Source organism: Monodon monoceros, unplaced genomic scaffold (genome assembly GCF_005190385.1).
Source record: "Monodon monoceros isolate NGI ecotype Baffin Bay Population unplaced genomic scaffold, NGI_Narwhal_1 Super_Scaffold_18, whole genome shotgun sequence".
Taxonomy (NCBI): Eukaryota; Metazoa; Chordata; class Mammalia; order Artiodactyla; family Monodontidae; genus Monodon; species Monodon monoceros.
The window spans coordinates 98148442-98163463 of NW_021703774.1; the positions used below are offsets into that span (position 1 = coordinate 98148442).

The 15022-nt window shown below is 47.0% G+C and overlaps 1 pseudogene; it reads left to right on the forward strand.

Moving 5' to 3' along the window:
- The window catches only part of LOC114899950, a 113158-nt pseudogene extending 98880 nt beyond the window's left edge, over positions 1 to 14278 (forward strand).
- Positions 14279 to 15022: the final 744 nt, after the last annotated feature.

Here is a 15022-nt window from a genome sequence, read left to right on the forward strand (position 1 = left end):
GAGCTGAAAACAGGCTGTTCTGCATTACAGCTCCACTCAGGGGACTCTGAAAAGAATAGGAGGGCAGGAGAAAATCCTCCCCCATGGGCAGAGCTGCAGGCACTGTTTTAGTCTTCCAGTTTGTGAAGAGAGAGAAATGGCTTTAGCTAAGACTATGCCGTGAGTCCTGAGCTGTGGCAAGTGGTTCGGCTGGTGGGTCAGGGGTTTGGATGGAGCAATACTGGGAGATTGGAGATGAGGTGATATGGGAGAAGAGCACACAGAGGGGGCCCAAAGTGTAGGGGTTGTTACATCATCTATGAATGCCCACCAGAGAGAATCTACTACAGAATCAGGGACTCGACAATCAGCTGGACAGGATGACGTGACCCGCTCTCAGCCTTCCCAGTGCCAGCACAGTGGGCCCGTGAAATGGAATCACCATGGTTACAGAAATGAGAACAATGCATATACCCATCATGGCAGAGCAGATGGCCCTGATTGTCATGAGGAGGTAGGCTTGCTGCTGCATCGTGGGGACAGGAAGGAATAGGTTTGGAAATTAGAGGATTTATTGGGACCATATCTTGGTGCCCAGTTTTAGCTGTAGGTGGGCAATTATTGCAACTACAAACTGATAAGAGCATGGTAACCAAGGGTTCAGACTCTTCAGGGATAAAAGTCTGTCCATTTCAGCAAACAAGCCACCTAGGCCAGTAGAAGTGCTGGTGGAGAGTGGGGGGAATCTAGAAAGAATGGTGGAGGAAGGAGATGATGAATATCAGTTCCAACCTAGGGACCAACTGCAGTGGTGAGTGGGGGGCTGCTTTTCTTCTAATGGTCCCACACCAGCCGCTCTCTTTGGAAGACTGCCACCTGGTAACTACACTGCTTTGCCCACAGGTGCAGAGCCCAGAGGTGCCTGGGAGTTTCCATTTCCTCAGGGCCCCCCTTAGCCAAGGGCTGACAGAGTTTGTGAGCATGAGGTCCAGCTCCTTGCCTCGATGGGGACAAACTCACAAGTCTCTCCCTTGTGAGACTCTGCCTGAAATCTCACAACCTTGGGTCCTTCCCTTTCCATGGCCTGTTTCCCTCACTCTCCTATCAGTTTCTTCCAGGGCCGGTCTTACTAAACCACTGCCCTTAGAATCTTCCTCTCAGAGTCTGCTCTGGGTAATCTCCCACTACTTAACGGGGAGATTAACGGGGTGGGGGGTAATAATAGGTCACATTCACTGGGCATCTCCCATGCGCAGGGCACTGTGGTGAGAGCTCTTACATTACCAGGTCCACTGAATCTTCTAGAACTCCCCGCTCCCCGACCCCAGGTGCTGAATAAACTCTCAGCAGCAGAGCTTAGGGCTGTAGGGCACAGGCCCAGGAGCCCAACTATCTGGGGTCAAATTCTGGTTCTGCCAATGACTGGCTGTGTGACCTTGGGCAGGTTACTTTCCCCATCAGTAAAATGGGGATAATAATAGGGTCTGCTTCACAGGCTGTTTATGAAAATTCGAGGAGTTAATGTAAAGCATTGGAATGCTTTGTAGATGTTTGTTAAATGAACAGATACTTCACAAGGGGCAAGTAAGACTTAGAAAGATTAATGAACTTGCTCAAGTTCACCCAGCTGAAGTGGCAAAGTCAAGATCTGTATGATTTCGAAATCCAATCTCTTAACTACGATTGTATGCCACCTCTGGTCAGGCCTACTGCTCCTTTGTTCCCCTTAGTATATTTCAAAAGCCCCACTTTTCTCCGAGACCACCCATCGCTGGCTGGTCTTTGCTGGGAGACCACAGGAGGAGCCTGGGTCTCCCTGTGGCCGCCCTTGTGGTGAGGCTCTCTATCACTGTGGATATTGTCTTGTCTTGGAGGTGCTGCTGTGTGTTAACTCTCAAGGGGATCTCTCCCCAGACCTTCATTTTCTTTATTTCATTGCCACCCCCCTGTTCCCCACGCCTCCCAGAAAAGTAGAGAGAGACTTTCCTTCACTACTGAAGTGATAGCTTATGAGAACCTTTTTTTTTTTTTTTAACTCGGAAATCCTTTCCTCAATTGCCAAGGTAAATGAGATAATAATTTAAAACATATGGAAACATGTAAGGGGGGAGGGAAGTGAGAAAACTCTCACTTGCCACCCATGTGGCTTTCTGAGGTTGCTTCACTCACCCAGCCTTGGCTCACTGGGGCTGTCATCGGCCTCCCCTTGGACTTCGGGATGACACACCTGGCAGGCTTGGTGAATGTCCTTATAAGGCAACTGCGGTGCCGCCCCCGTGTCTTCCCTGGCCTGCTTTTCACCAGGGCAATGAAGCCATGTCCCTGAACTGGGAAGGGAGGGGACAGCTTGCTCTTGATTCTCTAATAGCCCCACTCAGGCGGCTCTACTTCCTCTTCTGATGGTTTGAATGTGAGAAATCCAACTACAGGAGAACCTTAAGAAGGAGGCCATTTATTTCCATGCTATTCACTGAGCAAAATGTATTAGGCAGCTGCTATATGCCATGCTCTTTAATCTCATGGGGTCACCTGAGGATTGTTTACAGGAAAGGGAAGAGATCCAGATGTGGTGCTGAGCTTCAAGGCTGCCCGGGATCCAACATTAGTTTCATTGTTTTTTATTTTTGTGAGGCCCTCAAGGTCCACGCAGGTCCCAGGACTTGGGAAGGGAGGTAACTCCTTTTGTTAGAAAGGAGAAGGGACATCGAATATTTAATGTCATAGGTACCAAGCCCGGTGCTTTACATCCATCACCTCATTTAATTCTCAAGGTTATCTGTGAAGTAGGTATTTGGGTTTACAGTGGAATTTCCCTGAAATATCTACTCTGATCTATCTGGCTGCTCTCTACATCCCGGAGTCAGCCAGGATGAGGCCCCTTGGGTCATTTACATTTTAACCTCAAAGGGTGTTTTCTGTTTTTCAGCCTTAATACTTACGGCTCAGCTCAGGCCCAAAGGTTTCCTCCCAGCTCAGATACCCAAATCAGCTACTCCCACCCACGGCAAGTGCTCGACTCCTGGCTGCTCACAGCCACCAGGGGCCCAGGAGGCCTGGCTGACCTGCAATTCCACCTCCCCACCCACCATGAGGGGAGGGGTGGAGGCCCCAGAACTTCTACGACTTCACCTCTGGGCTCCCGGCTCACACCCTATGCCGTCCCCTTCAGTTAGTCTGCTCGGGATCCAGCTTCCGTGCTGGGTAAAAGACCAACATCACGTTGATGCTGGGGGTTTCCCAGGGTTTCACCTTCTTTGGAGAACAGGTGCTGCAGACATAAGCGTCTTTATGACCCAGGCTAGATTAATTCCCCCTGCGACGCGTTCTCTCCCATCTCCTCTTTCACAGCTCTTAGCACACGTTTTTCTCATGAACTGCCGGGAGAAAATTGCACTGGAAAATCTGGAAGCATATCTAGATGGCTTCTCTGGGTATGAAATTTCAACCACCCTCCCCTCTGCCAGCTTCCCCCTCCGTCACCTTCCTCCATCCTCGCCTTGCTGCCTCCACTCTGGCCACACTGGTCTCTTGCTGCTCCTTAAACATCTAAGGCTAGGGTTGCCAGATAAAATACAGGTTTCCCAGTTACATTTCAGTCTCAGATAAACAACAAATGATTTTTTAGTATAAGTATGTCCCAAGTTAAATTACTTCTTGCTTATCTGAAATTTAAATTTAACAGAGTGTCCAACCTTTGCTTTCTTTCTCTTTTCTTTTTTTGCTAAATCTTGTGACAATGCCAAGCTCATTCCCGTCACTGGGGATGTTTGTCAGTCACATGACTCCCCCCTCACTGGACTCTGGCCTTGGCCCAGATGCCCTGTCTTCAGGGAGGCCTCCCCTCGTCCCTGCATCTCAAAGCATGGCCCCATCCCGACCTTCCACCTCCCCTTGCCTTATTTCCCCCTCAGCAGCACCTGCCTGACTTGCCCTCACATATGTGTTTTCTGTCCATCTCTCCACAAGCACGATCACGTCATTAAGTCAGGGATTCACATCAGTTTTGTTCACTGCCATGTGCCCAGTGTCTAGAACAGGGCCTGGCACAAAACAGTCACCCCAAGCCATCTGTTGAATGAATGGATTATTCTGCATGATCAGGAGAGAGAATTTTGATTTTTCCCAGTCAGCCCAAGAAAGAGAAGGTAAGAGAAGGCCCTGAGATAAGAGGGGGAAGAGTGGGGAGAGGGGAGGGGAGGAGAAAGACAGAGACAGACAGAGACAGAGTGAGACATAGAGACAGAGACAGGCAGACAGAATGAATTGAGAGAAGAGACAGGATGCAGTCTGAGACCGCTCTCATCTGTGGGTGACTCCAGAAGTGTGGGAGCCCATGCAGCTGCTAGAAGACTTTTGCACGGAGGGGCCACACAATGCATACGATGTAGACTTTGAGAACACAGGCTTTGCCACAGACTCAAAATTTGAGTCTGGGCTCCACCACTTAACACTTGTAAGGCTTTAAGCACGGAATGCATCTCTAGGCCTCAGTTTCCCTATCTGTTAAATGGTAATAACAATATTACCCAGTCGTGGAGCAGTTGGGAGGCGTAAATGAGATACGTGTCAAGCACGTAGCACCAGGTCTGACCCCTGGCAAGTGCAGAAGAGAAAACAGCTGCCAGTGCTCCTGCCATCACAGCCATGCTCCTCCTGATCATGAAATTACGCCCCCCACCCCATGATTGCCTCTTCAATTTTTACTGACTCTCAGTTGATGACCATTTTTAAAAAAGAAGCAGTGGTTTTGTTTTTGTTCTTTTTTGGTAATCACTGTGGCCCATTAGAGATTAGAGAATAGCTGGCGGGTGTGCTCTGGGTGCTGAGAGGCCAGTGTCGCTCTTCTGCCTGTGGAGTGACTCACCCCTCATGCAGCCTCAGGGATAAGTCTCTGCACTCAGGTGGCTTGGAGGTTTTGGGAAATAGTTGCCACCAGTGTTAAACCCAGAGTGTCAGAGGCCCCTGTCGCTGAGCACACAGGACAGGGTGCAGCCTGTCTGGTCTTGACGTGTGCTGGCTCTGTGACCCCTGCACGCCTTAACTACTCAGCTGCACGTTCTTCCTGTGGAAAACAAGATGGTGTTTCCTGGTCTGTCTTCCAGGTTTGGATGACCACGAAATGAAAGAGGCTATGACAAAAGCTTTGGCAACCCTAAACTGCTATATAAAGCCCAGATCGTGTCATCAGCATTGTCTGCATGACAAGGGGGAGGGTGACCTGACTAGCTGACTGGGGATCATGGGCTCTGTGGACATCTTGGTGTCACCCACTCCCTGTACCTCATAGACACACACCCTTTTCCCGGCGCCAGGATCAAATACCACTCAGTGATGTGTCCTTGGGGCGCGGGTTAAAATGACACAAGGCCCTCATTCCTGGGAGCTCCACCACTGCACCCCCCGCAGTCAGGCCAGCAGGTGTCTGCCAGATGTGCGAAGGCAGGAAATTAGCGCCAGCTCTGAATAAACATCTTTGCACTTTGCTATATTGGTAACTGGCTGTACTTTTGTAGGAGTGGACACACTCCTGGAAGTCCCCCGGTTCCCAGCCCCGATGAGACACACACGTTCCAGCCCCTCCCCATCCTAGCCTCACCGTTTCTGGGGAACACTCATTCTTAGGTGGCAGCACTGTCCAGGGCCAGACGATGCCTCCTGCAGCAGACAGGCAGGCTCAGGATGTACTGGTGCCCATGACCTCGGCTTGTGGGCCCAGGCCTTGGCCCAGCCCATAAAGCCAAGTCACCTCTGAGAAACAACCTTCTCTCATTTGACCAGAGCCAGCCCCCAACTACAGCAGGCAGGGTCCTTGCCTCAGGCTGTGCAACTTAATGCATTTATAAGACAAATAATAACCAAGTGACTACTATGCACTATGTACTAGGTGCTAGGAACTCACCAATGAACAAAACCAATACTGAATTTCCCTTCCTTCATGGAACTTCCATTCTAGTGTGGGGAGGGTAGGGGGGACAGAAAAAGTAAATAACTAGATTCTGAAGTGTGTAAACAGATGACAAATGACGTGGAAAATTAGCATGGTAAAGAGGGTAAGGGTGAGTGCAGGGGGAAGGGAGCAGCAGGTTCCACGGGGAGGTCCACAGAGAATGTACCACCTGAGTCAACACCAAGGAGGTGAGCACCTGGGAGGGGAGCTGGGAAACATTCCACGAAGGGGGAACAGCCAGTGCAAAGGCCCTGATGCCTTGGCCACTGCCTGGTGTGTTCAAGCAATCAGGAGACCAGTGCCTAGAACCCAGTGAGTGGGGGAAGTAGTGATTTGGGAAACTAGCAGTGGCCAGGTGTGGAGAGCAATCCTGGCAGGTGGCAGCGGGAGAAAAGTGGTTCAGAATCAGCTGGTGGCAAGGGCTGGCTCTGGTTTGGGAGTCCTTGAAGTCTTCATAATGTGGGAATGCCTTCTTTAAGGAAAAATATGAAATTACAAATATGAAATTAAGCACAGGGTTTTGGAAATGCAAGCGAGGGCCCCTGAAGCTTAGGTTCCTTAACTTCCCGATGGTGGAGCTGTGGACCCAAGGCCTGTGCTTGGGATGGCTCCGGAGGGCCCCACTCACCCCAAGGCAGCACCCTCCTCCCTCTCTCCCTCCCCTACAGCATTGCCCTTCTGTGACTTCTCTCCTGGTCCAAGCTTCCCGTGACATCCATCTTAACCAGTGTTTGCACAGATAGCAATGGGGACAGAGAGAGGACCTGAGGGACCTCCGTGTCCCCAGCCTGGCCACATGGGTCAGAGTCCAGCCAGCAGGGATGACCGTGACAGTGAGGGTGGCAGGGAAGCCCCCCTAGGAGGGGAAGGACAGGAATCACGTCTCCGCAGAGGACATTTCTCTGATTTTGTGGTTCTGTCCCCATCCAGGAAAAGAAACCAGGAGGGCAAGCACACACTCAACATGAAAGGAGGCTGGGGTCCTCCTCCAGGCCCCCCACTGTGACCCTTCAGGGAGTAGCTGCACGGGGCTGGGTCCCGGAAGATGAGCTGGGGGACTCTCTTAAGCTGGCTGGTGAGCGCCACCCAGGGAGGCCCAGGCCCTGCTTTGGAAACCAGGAAGGGGCTGGGGACAGGAGTGGAGCAGGCGGGGAGAGTGAAGAAAGGAATTATTCAGAGACCAGTTATGAACTATTAGCAGTGGGGAAAGAAACCAAGATGTTTGGGGGAGTAGTCCTTACGTTCCTCTGTGTGATGTGGCTTCTGCGGGGCCTGGTTAAATACGAACTATGCCCTCCCTCCCTCCCTTCCCTCCTTCCTCCCTTCCCTCCTTCCTCCCTTCCTTCCTTCCCTCCTTCCTTCCTTCCTCCCTCCCTCCCTCCCGCTCTTCTTTCTCTCTCTTTCATTCATTGATGAGAAAAGATCCCATTTAAAAGTAGCTGGTGTATGTAGACCCTTCCCAATTAAAAAACATAATAATTTTTCTTTAAAGTGCCAATTGCTATCTTTGTCTAGATAGAGACATTTAAGCAAGTTTGGATATGATATGGAAATTCTGATTAATTTGTTTGAATGGGACTCTTTTTTTTTTTTTTGCGGTACGTGGGCCTCTCACTGTTGTGGTCTCTCCCGTTGCGGAGCACAGGCTCCGGACGCGCAGGCTCAGCGGCCATGGCTCACGGGCCCAGCCGCTCCACGGCACGTGGGATCCTCCCGGATCGAGGCACGAACCTGTGTCCCCTGCCTCGGCAGGCAGACTCTCAACCACTGCGCCACCAGGGAAGCCCTTGAATGGGACTCTTGTTGTAATATAATCTTTTGTCTTTTGGAATAAATCAACCAAGAAGCATTTATAGCACAGCTGCTATATATGCAGTTTTATTTTAGGGCGTCCTTATTCAAGGAGGTTGAATCCAAAATCCTACTCCTGGAGGTGATTTTGGTCTGGCTGTGAAGTCAGTGCTTATACCTGTGGGGAGATGGGTCGATGGCGCCATGGCATTGCTTCTCAGGCCTTACACTTGACTATTTCTCTTCTTATTCAATACGTTTTCCCTGGACTGTCGCACCCACACCAGAGACATCACCACCCTCTGTCAAGCTTTCAGTGCCAAATCAGTCTCCAGCCTGACTTCCCGCTACCTCCCAGGTGCTTTTCCAGGATGCGGAGGACTGCGGGCTCACTCCCTGAAACCCCCTCTCCCTTTGGGGTGGCCTGCCTGAAACACACGCATCTGACCACAGCCCTGGTCCAGCCAGGAGCCTCCACTGGTCGCTGTTATCCACATCAGAGGTCCGAACATCCGGAAATGTAACTTGTTTTTCAAGTAAAGTATTGCATTGAACACTAGTAGAGGAAAGATGGGAAGTTATTTTATTGGTAGACATGTACTTTACAGGCAAATGTTTTTAACATTTGCTTGCTCTAAAGCCAGCCACTCTGAATAATGAGGCTATTTTCAAAAGCATAAACATTTGACATTTATGGTCATGGATGCACTTGCAGTTTTTATTTTTTAATTCATTAATTATTTTAGTATAGGTGATTTACAATGTTAGTTTAGTTTCAAGTGTACAGCAAAGTGATTCATATATAGATAGATAGATAGATAGACAGGTAGATAGATATAGATATAGTCTTTTTCAGATTCTTTTCCATTATAGGTTATTGCAAGGTATTGAATATAGTTCCCTATGCTATACAGTAGGTCCTTGTTTTATCTATAGTAGTGTGTATCTGTTAATCCCAAACTCCTAATTTATCCCTCCCCCGCCCTTTCCCCTTTGGTAACCAAAAGTTTGTTTTCAGTGTCTGTGAGTCTATTTCTGTTTTGTAAATAAGTTCATTTGTATCATTTTCTTAGATTCCATCTATAAGTGATATCATATACTTTGTCTTTCTCTGTCTGACTTACTTCATTTAGTACGATAATCTCCAGGTATATCCATGTTGCTGCAAGTGGCATTATTTCATTCTTTTTTATGGCGGAGTAATATTCCATTGTATACATGTACCACATCTTCTTTATCCATTCATCTGTCAATGGACATTTAGGTTGCTTCCATGTCTTGGCTATTATAAAAAGTGCTGCAATGAACAATGAGGTGCATGTATCTTTTCAAGTTAGAGTTTTCATCTTTTCTGGATATATGCCCAGGTGTAGGATTGCTAGATCATATGGCAACTCTATTTCTAGTTTTTTAAGGAACCACCACACTGGTCTCCATAGTGGCTACACCACTTTACATTCCCACCAACGGTGTAGGAGGGTTCCCTTCTCTCCACACCCTCTCCAGCATTTATTATTTGTAGACTTTTTGATTATGGTGCACTTGCAGTTTTAGATCAGCCTCAGCATCCAATTTATTCCTGTATTTGCTTCTGTTGCCCAGTGTTGAGAAAGTTTGGCTCAAGATATAAGTAATAAAACTAGCAACATTTTTATGTTTTATTTTTACACATCTTGCCTTGCCATCCCAGGATGCTCTTAATTAAACAAATCCAAGATCTTGAATGCAGAGTAGGAGAAAATGTTGAGTCGAATATTGAATCATTAACAATATCTAACTGCTTTCATTGCTTATGTTAAATGCAAAATTCACATCAGAAGTAGCTCAGAGTTAAGATAGGTGCTCATGCAGTATTATCCTGACTGCACAGCTAACCATTATGCAGTAGGGAGTGAATGTGATCACCTAGGTTTTGTCAGCCTGCATTTGGTTGTTCAGTTTACCATGGTCATGTATCTGTACAAATTGATGCAAGAGGGCATACAGACCTGGATTTTGAGAAATCACCCATAAAGAGCTACAGTCTTTCTAATAAGTGACACCTTTATTGAATATTCAAAATCATGAACCAGATCAGAAGAAGTGATCAGTTCTTACGGTATCAAAGAGCATTTGCCCAGCGACAGGAATTAGTGCATTTGTGGTCTCTGATATGTTAGCATTTGATATAAAGCACTCGTGACTATGTTGATATAAAATTACAGTTGATTTTTTAATGATTTAAAGTACATATTTTGGGTAGCTTTTTTTTAAAAAAAGAAAAATCCATGGACAGAGTCCAAAAGCCAAGAGGTAAAAGAAGGATATTTAGTGACAAATAAATCTCCCTCCACCTCATCCTCAACCAGTATTGTTCTCCCCAGTATTTTTCTTCACTGTTACCAGTTTCTTTTAATCCTACCAGAGACATTCTGTGTGTGTGTGGGAGTGTGTCTTAATTTGGGCTACCCTAGAAACAGACCTTGACACAAGGATTTAAATGAAGCTATGTATCTGGGAAGAGCTCCCAGGAGACTCCTGCAGGGGCTGGGGGTATGAGAATGGGGACAGAAGGCAGCCAATAAAGGGAAGATCATCGAGTAAATTCCACCATGAACAAACAGAGCGTAATGCCACCAGGGAACTCTGGGAGCCAGCATAGGGCACGTGGCCCAGTATTATTTCTCCTGTGGGGAAATGAAGCTGGTAATTTATAACCAACTGCATTGTTTGAGGGCTGTGCGGTGTGGGCAACCAGCCATGTGGCCGGGCACAGTGGACCCTGGTGGTCAGAGAAGACTCTCAGTCAAACAAATGCAAGAGCTGGCCCTTTAGAGTGTGCAGGTGTGCCCTGAAATGGTAAGGAGCACGAGGTGTGGGCAGGGCACCAACAGCACCTGCTACAACATTCTCCTAAAAACATTTGAATGAAATTTGAACCAAACATTTGCAGCAACCGTGGCCTAGCCCCGCGATTGCCAGGCTTCCACAGAGCCCAGTCTGAAGGCCATTAGCATTCGTGGGAGCAGCAAACGAAGCTTTCCAGGGTCTGGCTCCTGTCAACTACTTCTGGTTCCTTTCCCTCCTTAATCACAGTCAAGTTGTCACCAGTGATACAAGCGATTTGTGCTGGTGGGCCCCACCGGATGGTGGAGCACACCTCCCTGCCTTTTCTCGTGATGCTGTCTTGGCCTGGAAGCACACTTTCCCTTCCTCTTAGCTGCCTAATGCTACTTGTTCTCCAGATTCAGGTGAGTAGAAAGAATAAACTTTCCTTTTGGTGTAGTAGAGGGCTCACTGAGGTGTTTAGCCCAGAGCCTGACAGAGACTGTGCTCTCAGGGGTGATTATCTGCCCATATCCCCATCTGTCTTATGCCTTGGGGAACCTTTCCTGTCACCCCTGGGCTAGATTGGGATTCCACTCTGCGCACTGTCCTAGCACCCTGGGCTCACCTATTGGAATGATCTGTTTGCCTGTCTGTCTCGCCCAGCTGTACCAGGAACTTCTTCAGGGCAGGAAGCAGGCTTTGCTCACCTCTGAATCCCCGTTGCAGGCAGTATGGCTCAGTAGATGCTTTTGAACAGAATTCAACAGAGGGCACTGCACAGTGCCCCTTCTTTGCAGTATTTGGAGGAATCCTGAGGGAGCAATTGCTGCAGACAAGGTGGCCCTTGAATGTGTGTTAGGTGGCCTTGAATAAGACACATGCCTGTAAAGGAGGTTGCTGCCTCCTTCCTGGGGAGAGACCTGTAGACCTGCTCCTTAATTTGGCATGCAAGATTGTTTCTGCTCTTTTCATTTTTGTATTTGTTTAATGGATAGTCAGTTCCTCAGTCCATAAATATTTTCTGAGTCCCTGCTATTCTGGGCACCATTCTAGGGGATGGAGGTATAGGGGTGCACATGACAGAAGGAGGTCCTACCTCAAAGAACTTCCCTCCCTTGGAAGGTGTAGAATAGTACAGAATGGAATATTCATTTGGACTAGCCCACTGTCACTGGCGGGATCTGAAGAATCTGGAACAAGTGGGGCTCATCAGGGCATGGCTGATGGAAACCCCAGGCAGTTGTAAGTAAAGGCATGGGGGCAGACATCCCAGTAGGAGGAGGGAACCAAAGGAGGTCAAGGACAGCCGTCATTTAGAAACATATTGAACGCATCTGTGGTCAGCATATTGGAAGTAACAAAGAGATAGAAGCCTCAGTCCGTCCCTGTGAAGATCTGCTGTCTACAGTGGGAGAGGAAAGTCACAGTTATCCTGAGGATTATCAACAAGTAAGGACCATCCAGGCAACCATTTTTAAAGACTTTTTATTTGAAAATAATTATAGACTCGAAGAACGTTGCAAAAAATAGTACAGAGAGGTTGTGTGTACCGTCACCCAATTTCCCCCAGTGGTAATGCTTACATAACTACAGGACAACACCACAGCCAGGAAACTGACATTAGTAAAAGGCACAGATCTTGTTCAGATTTCCTTTGTTTTACATATGAGTCTACAAAATCATTTCACATGTGTAAATTCACATAACAACCATCACAGTCAAGATACAGAAGAGTTCTGTCACCACAAAGATATCCCTGGTGCTACACGTTTATAGTCACCAGCCCCCGCCCCCCCAACCCCTGGCTAGTGTTGAGTTTTGAAAGTTCTTGGTGTTCTAGACATGAGCCCTTGGCCACATGTGCGGTTTGCAAATATTTTCTACTTGTCTATAGCATGTCTTTTCATCCTCTTTACAGGGTCTTTCGCAGAAAAAAAGATTTTAATTTTGATGAAGTACAACTTAATTTTTTCTTTTATGGACTGTGCTTGTAGTGTCACGTTTAAGAACTCTTCATTTTTCTCTAGGTTTGAAGGTTTTCTATGTTTTCTTCTAAAAGTTTTATAATTCTACATTTAAATCTATGGTCATTTTTCAGTTAATTTTGTATAAGGTGTGAGGTTTGTTTCAAAGTTCTTTTTTTTTGCCTATAAATATTGAATTGTTCCAGCGTTTTCTGTTTTAAAAAAACTATCCTTTCTCCATTGCGTATCTTTTGCTCCTTTTTCAAAAATCAGTTGGCTGACCTGGGCCTGCCTGATGGTGTCCCCATGCCTGACAAGTACTCCTGGCAACGAGTTGCTGTAGAACTCAAATCTCTGCTGGGCAAGGATGTTTTGTTCTTGAAGGACTGCGTGGGCCCAGAAGTGGAGAAAGCTTGTGCTGACACAGCTGCTGGGTCTGTCATCCTGCTGGAGAACCTTTGCTTTCATGTGGAGGAAGAAGGGAAGGGAAAAGATGCTACTGGGAACAAGGTTAAAGCTGAGCCAGCCAAAGTAGAGGCCTTCCAAGCTTCGTCTTCCAAGCTAGAGGATGTCTATGTCAATGATGCTTTTGGCACTGCTCACCGAGCCCACAGCTCCATGGTGGGAGTAAATCTGCCAGAGAAGGCTGGAGGTATTTTGATGAAGAAGGAGCTGGACTGCTTTGCCCAGGCCTTGGAGAGCCCAGAGCGACCCTTCCTGGCCACCTAAAGTGGGGCGGAGCTAAAGTTGCAGACAAGATCCAGCTGATCAATAATATGCTGGACAAAGTCAGTGAGATGATTATTGGTGGTGGAATGGCCTTTACCTTCCTTAATGTGCTCAATAGCATGGAGACTGGCACTTCTCTGTTTGACGAAGAGGGATCCAAGATCATCAAAGACCTGATATCCGAAGCTGAGAATGGTGTGCAGATTACCTTGCCTGTTGACTTTGTCACTGCTGATAAGTTTGATGAGAATGCCAAGACTGGCCAAGCCACTGTGCCCTCTGGCATACCTGCTGGCTGGATGGGCTTGGACTGCGGTCCTGAGAGCAGCAAAAAGTATGCTGAGGCTGTTGCTCGGGCTAAGCAGACCGTGTGGAATGGACCTGTGGGCGTGTTTGAATGGGAAGCTTTTGCCCGAGGAACCAAAGCCCTCATGCATGAGGTGGTGAAAGCCACTTCCAGGGGCTGCATCACCATCATAGGTGGGGGAGACACTGCTACTTGCTGTGCCAAATGGAACACGGAGGATAAAGTCAGCCACGTGAGCACCGGAGGTGGGGCCAGCTTAGAGCTCCTGGAGGGTGAAGTCCTTCCTGGGGTGGTGGATGCTCTCGGCAATGTTTAGTACTTTCCTGCCTTTTGGTTCCTGTGCATAGCCCCTAAGTCGACTTAGTGCTTCCTGCATCTCCACTTGGCATTAGCTAATATCTTCCCCCATGTCAAGATTTGGCTAGTGGCCAAGAGATATAGCGCCAGGAACCCTTAAACAGTTGTACGGCATCTCAGCTCACCTTTACCGCACCCTGGATTTGCCTACATTGTTCAAGTTCCCATTTGAATTTCTTAGAGACTAAACCATTGTGCATTCTAGAGTGCGTATATTTATATTATGCCTGTTAAAAGAAAGTGAGGTGTGTTAGCTCAGTTCTCTTTATGAAGTAGCTTATTCTGATTAGCTTTGCCATTGTTTCACCACTCAGCATGGAAACAAAATGAAATGCCAATTGTTGGTAGGGAGGGAGATGAAGTTGGTGATCTATTAAACAAATAATAAAAATATTCATTGGGAAAAAAAAAACAGTTGGCTGTACTGGTGTGGATTTATCTCTGGCTTATCTATTTTGTTTTATTGGTCTGGGTATTCATTCCTCCATAATACACATTGTCTTGATTACTGTAGTTACATAGTAAATCTTAAAATTGGGTAGAGTGATTCCTTCCTCTTTATTCTTCTTTTCTAAAATTGTTTCAGCTATTCTAATTCCTTTGCCTTTCCACATATATTTATAATAATCGTGTCAAAACCTACACAAATTTTGCTGGGGTTTTGATAGAAATTGTGTTAAACCTATAGATCAATTTAGGGAGAATTGACATCTTTACTGGGTTGGGTCTTCGAAGCTGTGAACACGGTATGTTTTTCCATTTATTTACATCTTCCTTAATTTCTTTCATCAGTGTTTTGTTGTCTTCAGCAAACAAGTCCTGTACATCTTTTGTTATAATTATGCCTATATATTTTATTTACAGGGATGGTATAAACGGTATTATGTTTTTAATTTTGGCTTCCACATGGTCATTGACAGTATATAGGGATACTATTGATTTTTGAATGTTGACCTTGTATCCTGCGACCTAGCTAAGCTATTAGGGCTAGATGGGTTTTGTTTGTTTGCTTCATTTTTGTTTTGGGCTTTTTAAAAAAGATTCTTTGGGATTTTCTGCATAGGCCATATGTCGTCTGAAAATAAGGATAGTTTTATTTGTTCCTCTCCAATATGTATGCCATCATGGTGGATTATCAAC